Consider the following 12,870-nt stretch of genomic DNA (forward strand, 5'->3'; position numbering starts at 1 on the left):
AAGTAAAAGTTAATGAAAACTAAAAATTAATTTAAACAATCCACAGACCCCGACATCACAACACACACACACACACACACACACACACAGAGATAGTTTATTAGATAGTTTATTGACCACAGCTTACAATGTTTTATCATACGTATAACAAAATGCGTACAAAGTTATTTGTTTACAAATATTCTTTATCAAACAGCTATAGTCCACACAATAATAATATATAAAAGAACACAGACAAAATATATACACAAGTTATCCAAATAAGAAAACAAATGATGAATCGGCCTAACACATTAACTATACGTCAAAATCTCATGGATTAATTTACATGTTTTATCAAAAGTTAAAGTTTTATTAAAAAGTTCTTCCATTTTGTTGATATTATAATGGGTTCTAAATGGCTCCGTTAAAGGACACACCTCAACTACATATCTTTCTGTTTGTATAAGACCACACCTACACAGACGTTCCTCGATGGGAAGCCAACCACGCCCTCTCCTGTTCCATCTACCGGTCTCTACCGCTAAACTGTGACCACACACACACACACACACACACACATATATACACACACACACACACATACACACACACACACACACACACACACACATACACACACACACACACACACTTTGATGTATACACTGCTTGCTTACTGGAGTCCATCGAAACAATGACGACGTTTCCTCCCCATGGGTGATGGAATGATGACGGTTGTTACACTGGGTTGGCGTGGCGGGCCTGGTGACTCCTTTGGTAGCTACAGACCCTACTGAATTCCGAGGCACACCGTTTCCCACAGGTAAATCACGGAATATCGTCACCCAGCGGAGGGGGATTCCTGTTCAGACGCTCGTGGGCTAAGGCAGCGCTACTCTTGACTCCTCGAAGGACTCCGTCGCCATGTGGGATACTGACTGTCATGTACTTCGGTCACTGGCAAGCTGCTCCAGGTTTTCAGGCAGGGTACCACACTGCTTGAGGGTTAACTTTAGATGGTCTTTTAAATGGTTCTTTTCGCCCTTCAGCAGTGTGGCGACCATTAGCAAGTTCGCGTTATAGCAGGTTACGGCCTTCGTCCATGTGACAGATGTGACCGAAGTTGACGATGAGGGCGATGAGGGCCACCACACTAACACACCCAGCATGTTGGAGGATCGACACACGCAGTCCGTCTAAATGAGCCCGAGGATCTGTTGGAGGCACGGAATATGAAAAGTTTCAAGGCTCCTGGTGTTGGTCCGGTACATAGTCTAGGCCTCACAGGCGTAGAACAAGATGGAAATGAAGACGGCTTTATAGACGGCAATCTTGGTGAAGAATGTGATGTCATGGTTAAGCAACACACGATAACACTGGTGGAATCTATTCTTGACCTCATTGTTAATGCTACAGGATGATGTCAGGATGCTACTGAGGTAGACAAAGCTATGAGCCTGGCTTATGTCGTCTTCCCCGACCTTGAATGTTGCGGGAGGAGGCTGATCATTAAGGACAGCACGCTGATGGAGAAGCTAGGTCTTCGTAGCGTTGATAATCAGCCCCGTATCGGTGTAAATGTCATCCATGGTGGAGAGGTTTCTGTGGGGTCCCTCTGCCGTATGGCTGGTGAAGGCAGCGTCATCGGTGTGCTGTAGATCAAAGATAATCGAGATCCTGGTCTTAGTGATGGCCTGGAGACACCGCAAGTTGAATACGCAGCCATCAAGCCGGTACCGGAACATGATGCCATCTTCCAAGAAGAATTGGTGCCGGGAGAGAAGTGTGACAGCTGACAAGATATTGAAGACGACTGGTGTGAGGATGCAGCCCTGCTTTACACCAGACTTGGAGCAAAGGGATCGGACACACACACACACACACACACACACACAGATATACACGCACACACAGGCACAAAGACATGCGCAAACACGCATCCACGCGAAAACACACACACACACACACATACACACACACACACACACACACACACACACACACACACACACACACACACACACACATACACACACACACACACACACACACACACACACACACACACACACACACACATACACACACACATGTAGGCAAACACGCAAATGCATCCATACACACGTGCACGGGGACACATATGCACGTAGGTGGAAATGTACATGTAAAAACACATGCTCATGCGTGCACACATGCACTCACGCACAAATGTACGCGGAAAAAAGTTGAGAGTAAGGAAGATTGTGGAGTGTTGCAAAAGGAGCTGAACAAGATATCGGAGTGGAGTCATAGATGGAAAATGGAGTTTAAAGAAATGTAAAATAATGGAATTTGGAAAGAGTGTGAAGAGAGTAAAAGGAAATTATGTGTTGAATGGTGAGAAGTTGAGTAGAACAGAAGAGGAAAAGAATCTGTGTTACGGTGAATGGAAATTTGACCACGGAGAGACACATCAGCAACATTACAAGAGAAACCTATAACTTGCTGAGAAGAATAAGGCTGGCTTTTGGGTATATAGATGAAGAGATGATCAGGACCTAGATTGGAATATGCAAAGGCAGTATGGTCACCCTACGAGAAAAAAAAATATAAAGAAGTTAGAGAGAGTTTTAGAGAGCAGCAACGAAGATGGTACCAAATATGTCATATGAAAAGAGATTGGAAAGGTTACATCTACCAAAGTTGGAAAAAAGGAGAGAAAGGGGAGTCTTGATTGTGGTATATAAAGCGTATGAGAAAGTGGAGGAGGTGGACCGAAGTGACTTGGTGGTTTGGGATACACGAATTACTAGAGGGCAAGGAAAGAGGCCGAAGAAGAGTGGTTGTAGAAGAGACGTTAAAAATATACTTTCCCATATAAAAATATAAATGTATGAACAGTCTGGATAAGGCAATAGTAAATGCAAAAAAGTATACATGGATTCAAAGCTAAGTTGGATATTAAAAGATATGAAGATGGGACAGCATGAGCATAGCTCTTTTCCCATAAAGCACAAATAGGTAAATACAACCAGGTAAAATACACACGCATAAAATACACACACACAAACAGACATGCGTGTACACGTACCGCCAGACCTACCCACCCTCGCACCCATCTACGTACATCCACACACACATACCGAAACCCAAACCCACACACTCACACACACTCACACACACACACACACACACACACACACACACACACACACACACACACACACACACACATGTCGGTGAGCATGGTACCATGAATGGGTGAAGACCTGAGTAACCTGAGGCAGCGACTGTAATCAGAGATGGGTGAGATGTGTGTAGAGCGAGAAGTTTTATAAGCAACTTATTGTCTGTATGTGGGTTTACTACAGAAATATTCAAGTAATTTCAAGTACGACGCAGTAACATGTGTTACATGTATACTGAGAGAAATCCTTCCTTCCGAATGAGCAGACTAGCCGACCCAGGTCGGCTAGTCTGCTACTATTACTGCTACTGCCACTACTACTACTTCCAGTAGTAGTAGTAGTAGTAGTAGTAGTAGTAGTAGTAGTAGTAGTAGTAGTAGTAGTGGTATTATTATTATTATTATTATTATTATTATTATTATTATTATTATTAGTAGTAGTAGTAGTAGTAGTAGTAGTAGTAGTAGTAGTAGTAGTAGTAGTAGTAGCAGCAGCAGCAGTAGTAGTAGTAGTACTGGATGTAATAGTACTAATAGTAATAGTAGTAGCTCTGTCCTGTCACCCACTCTCTTCCTATTATTCGTCAGTGATCTAAACCAAACTGCTTGTCTTTTCCACTCTTACGCTGATGATGCCACCCTGCACTTTTCTATGTCTTTTCGTAGGCGTCCAACCTTTCAGAAAGTAAACGGCTCACGCAGGGAAGCCACAGAATGCCTAACTTCTGATCTCTAAAATTTCTGATTCGGACAAAGCTAACTTGTTCAATGCCTCAGAAATTCAATTTCTCCATCTATCAACTTGACACAACCTTCCAGATACTCAACTGTCCCTCTCTTTTACATTGAACATCCTCGGTCTGTTATTTACTTATAATCTAAAGATTCACATCTCATCTCTAGCTAAAACAGCTTCTGTGAAGTTAGGTGTTCTGATTCGTCCAATTTTTCTCACCATTTTTCTCAGTCCAGCTGCTAACTCTGTACTGGTGGATTCATATGTCCATGTATAGAGTATGGTTTACATGTTTGGGGGAGGGGGGGTTCCACTCATACCGCACTTTAAGGTAAGGCGGAATCAAAAGGATTCCGTCTTATCAACTCCTCTCGTCTAAAAAAGATGTCAGCCTATCCCATGGTCTTATAAAAGAAAAAAAAAAAAATAAGCAGTCAATCCCAGCTTTTATCCAAGAGTTATATCAGTAAATCACGACGAAGTAACATTCACACATACACACACACACACACACACTTACACACGTGTGTGTGTGTGTGTGTGTGTGTGTGTGTGTGTGTGTGTGTGTGTGTGTGTGTGTGTGTGTGTGTGTGTGTGTGTGTGTGTGTGTGTAAATGTTACTTTATCGTGTTTTACTGATACAACTTTTGAATTCAAAAGCTGAGATAGACTGCCTTTTTTTTTTCTTGTATAAGACTATGAACCTCTCATAAGAGGAGTATTAGATCACGTCATGTACTAAATTATCTTTCCTTTTTTTTAATCTTTTCTCGTTCTATATATATATATATATATATATATATATATATATATATATATATATATATATATATATATATATATATATATATATATATATATATATATATATATATATATATATATATATATATATATATTTATTTATTTATCTTTTTTTTTATCGATCTTTCTTCCCTTTTCCATTTATTTTACAATTTTTGGGTATCCCTCAACTGGTATGAGACAAGCACAGAAAAAAGTGAGGTATGAAGTTCAAAAGCCAGCATGTCGAGTCATCAACTCGCTCCCGAAGCTCTGCGCAATTCCGACATTTCGTCAATATCTTCAAGCCTCCAATAAAACTCACTGATAGTCATCGAGGAAAAATACAACGTGTTGAGCTTTGATCACAAAGATCCTTAAATCACAATAATTTAAGATGATTTACTTAGTATCATAAAAAATATGAAATGTTTATTTTTCATAGTTCAATCACACTGCCACACTGTTTAATATACGAGTACATATTAATTAAGCTTACTGACAAAAAAAAAAGCGACAGATGTGACTTAATTAATAATGATAAAAATTAATAAGTCAGAGATGGCACTGAAGCTTTAAAAAAAGACGAGAGAGAGAGAGAGAGAGAGAGAGAGAGAGAGAGAGAGAGAGAGAGAGAGAGAGAGAGAGAGAGAGAGAGAGAGAGAGAGAGAGAGAGAGAGAGAGAGAGAGAGAGTATTAGAGGGTACGGGCTGGATAATAATTGTAGATAGAGACAAAGATTTTTCGTTCCTGTGTTCTAAAATAACGATGTGACTGAATGAATCAGTGGAGGCCTGACACCAACGAGGCGGACAAATGGAACGGGGTGACGGAACAGGCGCTTATCTACTGATACGTGACCCATGGTAGTTTATGTCTGTAGCACGATATGGACATGAAACATAAATATAATCACGAAATATGCGGCATGAACCTTGAAAATGTGTACCGTGTCAAAGATCTTGGTGTGACTGTGTGGAATTTTTGTCTCCCAGCGAAATACAAGTGCAGCGGACGAAAAGGTGCTGGATTTTATAAGTATAAAATTTCAATTTAAGGAGAGAGATACCACTATGCATCAGTTTCATCAGATCTTACTTTGAAAATGCAGTACAATGTGTTAAGATCATATAAAAAAAAATTAAAGACCGATCTTATAAGGTTTTCTATTTGCCCGACAAGGCCTGAGAAAAGAAATTCAAGCACGACTGAAACTATTTGTTCACGAGAAACATCGTCCCCCTGAGAGAGAGAGAGAGAGAGAGAGAGAGAGAGAGAGAGAGAGAGAGAGAGAGAGAGAGAGAGAGAGAGAGAGAGAGAGAGAGAGAGAGAGAGAGAGAGAATGTACAATGCATATGATATGCATGTATGCATGCTTAATTTAGATGGGCAACAATGTCTGCCCATACTCGTACAGTCTTCTTTTGCTTGAAGGTCGCTCCCGGATCATTCATATCCTTTGTTATATTTTTTTCTTTCCTCTGTGAGGTTTACAAGGAGTAATGTTTCATAGCTGCACTAATTTCTTTCACTCTTGAACCGGCTGCCGTCCTCTGCGTCCATCTTAAGGACAAGTGGCACGTTGGCCCGGCAAGGAGAGCGGCGCTTTGTTTACATCCGGCAAATTACAGACATGTCCGGAAATTACATATCGCTCTTAATAATACTCTAGAATTATTTAGATATATTCAAGATTAATTTACAAACATAAACTACCATCAAAAGAGCGAGAGCTTGTTATATTTGACTCAAAATAATGTTGCTACATTTATAGCCGCTACTTTAGCGGCATTTCTACTCCTCCTTTTACTTTAAAAGTAAAAGTTGCTTTTAGGAGCCACCTCTAGGAGCAAAGTAGAATATAAAAGCACTTCTAGGAGTGCCCCTAGGAGTACCCCCAAGAGTCTTTATTAATACGGGCTCTGGATACTAACAGAGTCCGCAACACAAACATTCGCGTGAAATCATTGCATTTCCCACACTATCAAGCCATTCCTGTTGTCTTCGTATCCAGACGGATGTGAGTTATGCGTTTTTGACGTCCATGAAAATGATCAAAGATAAAATGATCTTCGGTAAAAACGTATTTGCTTACTTGGATGACATTCTGGTTCCTAGTAAAGATTTGCAATCGCACCTCTTCCACTTACTTTTAGTCCTCGATACACTACTTCATGTTGGACCTGAAGAGAACATCTCTAAGTGTGGTTCTTGAAAGTAAAAACAATATAGCGAACAGCGAAGAAATTAGAAAAATGGACAAAATTCGAGCGGTTAAAATTTTTCCAACGCTGACTTCTGTGGATCATGTACATTGGTCCTTCCGTCTGGCAAGTTATTTCAGGCCTTACGTGAAAAGTTTGCTGCAACTGCATCTTCACTTGTTCAGTTATTAAGATAAAAAAAATAAGTTTTTTGTTGGGGATCAGCACAGGATAGTTTTCAGAGGCTTAACACTATATTACCTAATGCACCCGTTCTCGCCTTTCCTGACTTTATTCATCCTTTCACCATGTACACTGATGTTTCGTCCTTAGGCTTCGTGCTTAAGAAACAGGATGACAGGGAAAAAATATCACGTCAATGCATATGCAAGTCGTCTTCTGAGCCCAGCTGAACCTCTCTACTCAGTAACACACCTTGAAGCTCTTGCTGTTGTTTAGGCTTTGAAACACTTTTGAGACATTATTTTTGGTTACAAAAGTCACATTTTTACAGTTCATCAAGCTCTTCTCCAACTCTTCAAAGGTGAAAATCTTACATGAAATCTAAGATGCTGGCATTTCATTATTTTGGAGAAAAAACCCATCCTTCAGTATGTGCCAAGTCGTGCACATGAGGCAGCAGACACTGACGAAATACTATTACTAATCAGGAGACAGTCAGCTTCTCATCTACTCAGCTGTGAGATGGCCAACGTAATGATCTCTTCTGGCGGAGCGTAGCCTTCGCCACTGGGTAATGACTGGTACTTACCTTCCGCTCTCTTTCACAGAATTTCCCTTACTCCTCATGATGTGTTGTGATGCCGTGCTTCACTGAATGTTACTGTTACTCAACTAGTAATCTGTGATACTCTTGTAAGAGTTGTTCTTCATTTAGGATATGACAGGCCTCTTGCTACTTATCCAGACCGAAACAAAAACATTACAAGCAGCTCAACAGAAGTAATAGTGGCGTATGTTGCGTTCATAAGTTGAGAAACATGCTTTGCAATGTATTACTTGCACGTAGAATAAAGGTCATGTTCCTTCACCTGACCCCATCCTTCCTTACCCAACTCACGCGGCAGCCATGAATGTTATTACAATAGACTTAAAACTTCCCAGGGGCCACCAAGGTTCTCATGACGTCCTTGTGTGTGTTCACTACAATATCCGCTTTGTTATTGTAACTCTTCGAGCAACTAAATCTGCAAATAACGTCGCTCACACGCTCTCCTTCACTGCACTTCGAGTTATTCTCACAGATAATGGCAGTGGATATAAAAACAACGTGCTGGAAACGATATGTCATTATTATGGCATCACTCAAACCTTCATGGCTGGTCGAAAGGACCAACCGTAAAATATTTGAGGGTTTGCGTCCCATCGTTGGTTTTATGTAACACGTACGGCAAACTTGGCTTCCTTTGGTCACGGCTTCCATAAATTCCTCAGTCTGTTCATTATCAAGAAAATTTTAAAACTAAATTGTATTAAGCTCTGACATGCAGTTGTCCTGTGATATCCTGTGTCAGCCACCTCTTCGTATGCATATTGTATATTGAGGACGATTGCGCCAAGAAACAGAAGAAAGTATTCGCCAGGATCCACGCTTCCATCAGCAAGCAACTCCAGGCATAACATGCTGAGATGACAGGTCGATACCATTTGCATTCACAACATGTCACCTAGAGTCGGATGTGGTGACGAAACTCTTGCCAGCTTTTACGGAAATGTTTAGGTCCCATCACAATTATTACAACGTTTTACGGTCACAAACTCAAAATAATAGATCGCCAATCGAGGTCGTCAATGCCGATAGGCTATAAAAAGTTTTCTTTCCTCGTTCCAACAATATCTTCATTCTGCTGATACTCATCATCATCATCTTTTCCGATTTCGTGTCCTTATGTTTGGCCCATGATTAACTTCAGGCCTTGTGGGATTATCACCTCCGTTTCTGTCTCTCCTACTGTGCGAGTATCTCCGGCTGATCTACCTTCATATTCTGTCTTTATATTTAGCTATGTATTAAAGTGATGTTCTGTTATTATTACCCATGTATGTACGCTTACCTATCATTACAAGTCATATAGTACACAATGACCACCATACAGTCATAAGGGCACTCCTGGCGGTGGCCGAGCAAGTACATTGGCAATGCTCATTGGGAATGACTCGTACGGGTCACATGACTTCAACAGCCTATCATCACGAAGACAATCATGTAAGCAAGTGGATTTGTTTTCTTTTTCACGGTATGAGATGCGGTCTAGCACGTAAGCCTGTTGTGCCGCTACGCCCCAGAGGAAGGGCCTGCCACGCGAGGCGATGGAGACGCTCTCTGGCTTACTAAATGCTTGCTCGGACCTTGGGAAGAGCCACACGACGCAATAGCTTACAAATCAACATGGAATGAAGAGGAAGAGGAGGAGAGGAATACGGGGAAGAACGACAGCTGGCCCTTACCAGGCTCTTTGTGATAATGTGAACCAGCTGATCTAAAGTAATAAAAAAAAAATATAGGATAGTAATGACTAATTATCGGAAGAGGAGGAGGAAGATGGGGAGCAGTAGTACTAAAACTACCGTCATTAACAGAGGAACCAAATGGTGAGGAATGATGTGAGAGGAAAGGAAATGTAATAGTTGTGTTGTAGAAGTGAATTAAAGTGCGGTCATAAGAGAAACTGGGAGGAGATAAACAGGTTCATCACAAAAAAAATAAAAATAAATAAATAAAAAAATAAATAAATAAATAAAAATAAATAAATAAATAAATAAAGAAACTGCATTAAAGAATTGATCAACTCCAACTTCCAGTGAAAACCCGCAAAAGTATTATTTTATAACTCTTGCTGACGCGCGCACACACACACACACACACACACACACACACACACACACACACACACACACATGTTATCCCCACAAGACAGGTGAAGAATTTATTGCTCCGTTTTTATCGTATCAGAAGAACACACAGTTAAGGTTAAGAAATGCTGAGGGCAAATATCTGCGTCATAAGAGAGAGAGAGAGAGAGAGAGAGAGAGAGAGAGAGAGAGAGAGAGAGAGAGAGAGAGAGAGAGAGAGAGAGAGAGAGAGAGAGAGAGAGAGAGAGAGAGAGAGAGAGAGAGAGAGAGAGAGAGAATTCAGTCTCTAAGTATGACATAGTATTTCGATAGGCTTTTTCTAGCTTCACACTAAACACTAAGGAGGAGGAGGAGGAGGAGGAGGAGGAGGAGGAGGAGGAGGAGGAGGAGGAGGAGGAGGAGGAGGAGGAGGAGGAGGAGGACTTTAAATACTGGGAAGAAGAAGAAGAAGAAGAAGAAGAAGAAGAAGAAGAAGAAGAAGAAGAAGAAGAAGAAGAAGAAGATGATGATGATGATGATGATGGTGACGATGACAAGGAAGACGAGGCTGAATTGAGGAAGATTGACAAAAAGAAAGAGGAGTAAAAGTGAAGAAGGTGGAAGAAGAGGATGAGGAATAAATATAATGGAAAAAGGAAGAAGGAATAAAGAGGAGAAAGAACGAAGAGGTAAATAAAATAAAATAAATAAATAAATGACTTACTAGGAAGAGGAAGAATTGAAGGAGGACAACCAGAAACAGAATTATAAAGACAATTATAAAGTAAGGTGAGAGAGAAGCTCGTACTACCAATCTCATACAAGGGACGCATATCACGCCACACAACAAGCATTTGTCTCCCGTCACACTCCCATCTTCCCCCTGTCCCTGTCCCTGTCGACGTGCTGGAGTTATGTCTTTCCCTCCATCCCTCCCTCCCTGCCGATGTCTCCTCTCTATGTCATTTTTTTTTTCTTTTCGTCTCCATCTCTTCTTCTTGTCCCATTGCTTTCATTCCTCCCATTCTCCGCTTCCCAACCGTGCTGCGGCACATTGTAGATACAATACAATGCACCCACAACCAGCATTTAGTGGTTATTAACAAAATAACAGAGACTGCGCTGTTCAAAGAAAGCGTGTAGTTCTCAAGGAACACAGACACAACTCAAAACATATCGCCGTGCTAATTTCACGGCGCCTCTTGAACTAATTTATAACTTCTGGTAGAGAGAAGATTTTCAAGAATTTCCATAATTTTCGGATGGATTATCGAACATTCCATGCTGAACGGTGTTGGTTTTAACCCCGTAATGGGATCCATTGGTGTGAAAAAAATCAGACAGATAAACAGACAGACTTTGCGCTCTTGGTAATATAGATGAGAGAAGGTTGAGTATTGCTGTTACTACAGGTGCACTTTACTTACCTACTGCAATGTCGCCCGCTAAACACCTCCCCACCTTGTGACACTCACCTGGAAAGAGATGAAAAAAAAAAAAAAAAATACTGGTGTTAGTTATACAACAGGTGCGTGATCCAGCACAGATTCCGGTTATCACTATTACATAGCCATGGAAAACTTTGCTAGATAACTGTTGTAAATATGACAGTGTTGTGTGACAGGAGTGAGGGTGTTCTGCAATGGTATGGAGATCGGAATTGCGGTGATAGCCTCTTGTGTATTACCTGGTTATGAAGCCTTGAATGGCTTAACAAGGGTGATGTAAAATTGTAGCACGTAAATAAGCAAAGTAAGGAAGTTTGAACAAGTACAAGTAGTAATAGATTAAAAGCGATATATTAAGTCTCAATAAAGAAGAATATGTGAATGAAAGGAATATGTCTGCAGTCTCGTCACACGTGCGAATACGAGAGGATGTTTTGAGAGAAGGCTGGATAGCTTTCTGAGGAAGGATGATACCAGTAAAACGCCTGGAAGGCGTATGACGAGCAAAGCTATCAGTAATGCAACAATGAAAGCATCACGAAAGTAGAGAACTTGCCTAAAATTCAAATAATTCTAGCTCAAAACTTTGTGAGACCCCAATGGTTGTGCTATATACAGTTGGATATGAAATTTCATTCTGCTTGCAGCGGTTGGTGAAAATTGCAGGAAACTGACGAAATCCGATTTCGTCTACTTTTTGCAAGTTATCCTATGACTTCGCCCAATAGAAGAGATGAAAGCTATATCACATAAAATTGAAAGAGTTGTGCTATCATATGGTGCTAATTTCGTTACGATCGGCTGCGTAGTTCCGGAGTTATTACCGCTTGAATAGTGTTACAGTCTGGCCGAGCCGGTTCGGGCAGGGTCGGGCTGCTCAGAATGAAACAACAGGCACCATAGTAAACTTCGCTTCGTTCATAATTATGGTACTGGCTGTACAGGGGATACCTTGACTAAGTTCGCCTACTCTTTTAGGGGGATGATTTTCAAATTTGATCAGACTCCTTAACACCCTGTTGTTGTTGTTGTTGTTGTTGTTGTTGTTATTATCTTGCCGCTGTTGTTTATATTTCATTTGTTGTCGCTGCTGTTGCTTCTGTTTCTTTTACCGTTACTGTCTTAAACGTCGTGGTGTCGTATCCTTCAGGGCCTATTTCGTCTACATTTAATAAACAAGTGGAAGTTGTTGAGGTTTTCAGGGGTGTTTTCATCATTCTTGTTTAACAGAGGTTATGCACCATTAATGTGAATATATATATACTGTATATATATATATATATATATATATATATATATATATATATATATATATATATATATATATATATATATATATATATATATATATATATATATATATATATATATATATATATATCGCGGGAACCTAAATTACTCTATCTGCATCGTTCAAAACTACGAGTAGACAAATCAGATGTTGAAGCGTTTAAGAATGCAAACTTATGCATCATAGTGAATGTGGAAAGTTTACGTTAAGCCGCCTGTTACTTTTGATCTTGAACTGCACTGCTGACGCAAGGTAAAGATGAGATCGATTCACATCATAGGTGTATTGCGTTATTACGGAAGAGTTTTACTGAACAAAACACAAACCAAAACAAAAAAAATAGAGATAAATTTCAAGTAATCAATAAATTTCTTATTTTGGAAGGTTTAAATGAAGAAACAAATAAT

General features: G+C 40.3%; 1 long non-coding RNA gene across 2 annotated transcripts in view; it reads right to left on the minus strand.

Annotated features, from left to right (window-relative positions):
- Nucleotides 1-1,615: 1,615 nt before the first annotated feature.
- LOC135099771 (uncharacterized) overlaps nt 1,616-12,870 on the minus strand; it is a 177,448-nt gene continuing 166,193 nt past the window's right edge. Inside the window, exon 3 of one of the 2 annotated variants that reach the window (XR_010268361.1) lies at nt 1,616-1,634. This is a non-coding gene — a long non-coding RNA (uncharacterized LOC135099771). Of the gene's footprint in view, nt 1,635-11,180; nt 11,200-12,870 lie in introns of those variants that run through there. The other variant, XR_010268362.1, reaches the window with a different exon arrangement.

Source organism: Scylla paramamosain, chromosome 4, assembly GCF_035594125.1.
Source record: "Scylla paramamosain isolate STU-SP2022 chromosome 4, ASM3559412v1, whole genome shotgun sequence".
Classification (NCBI taxonomy): Eukaryota; Metazoa; Arthropoda; class Malacostraca; order Decapoda; family Portunidae; genus Scylla; species Scylla paramamosain.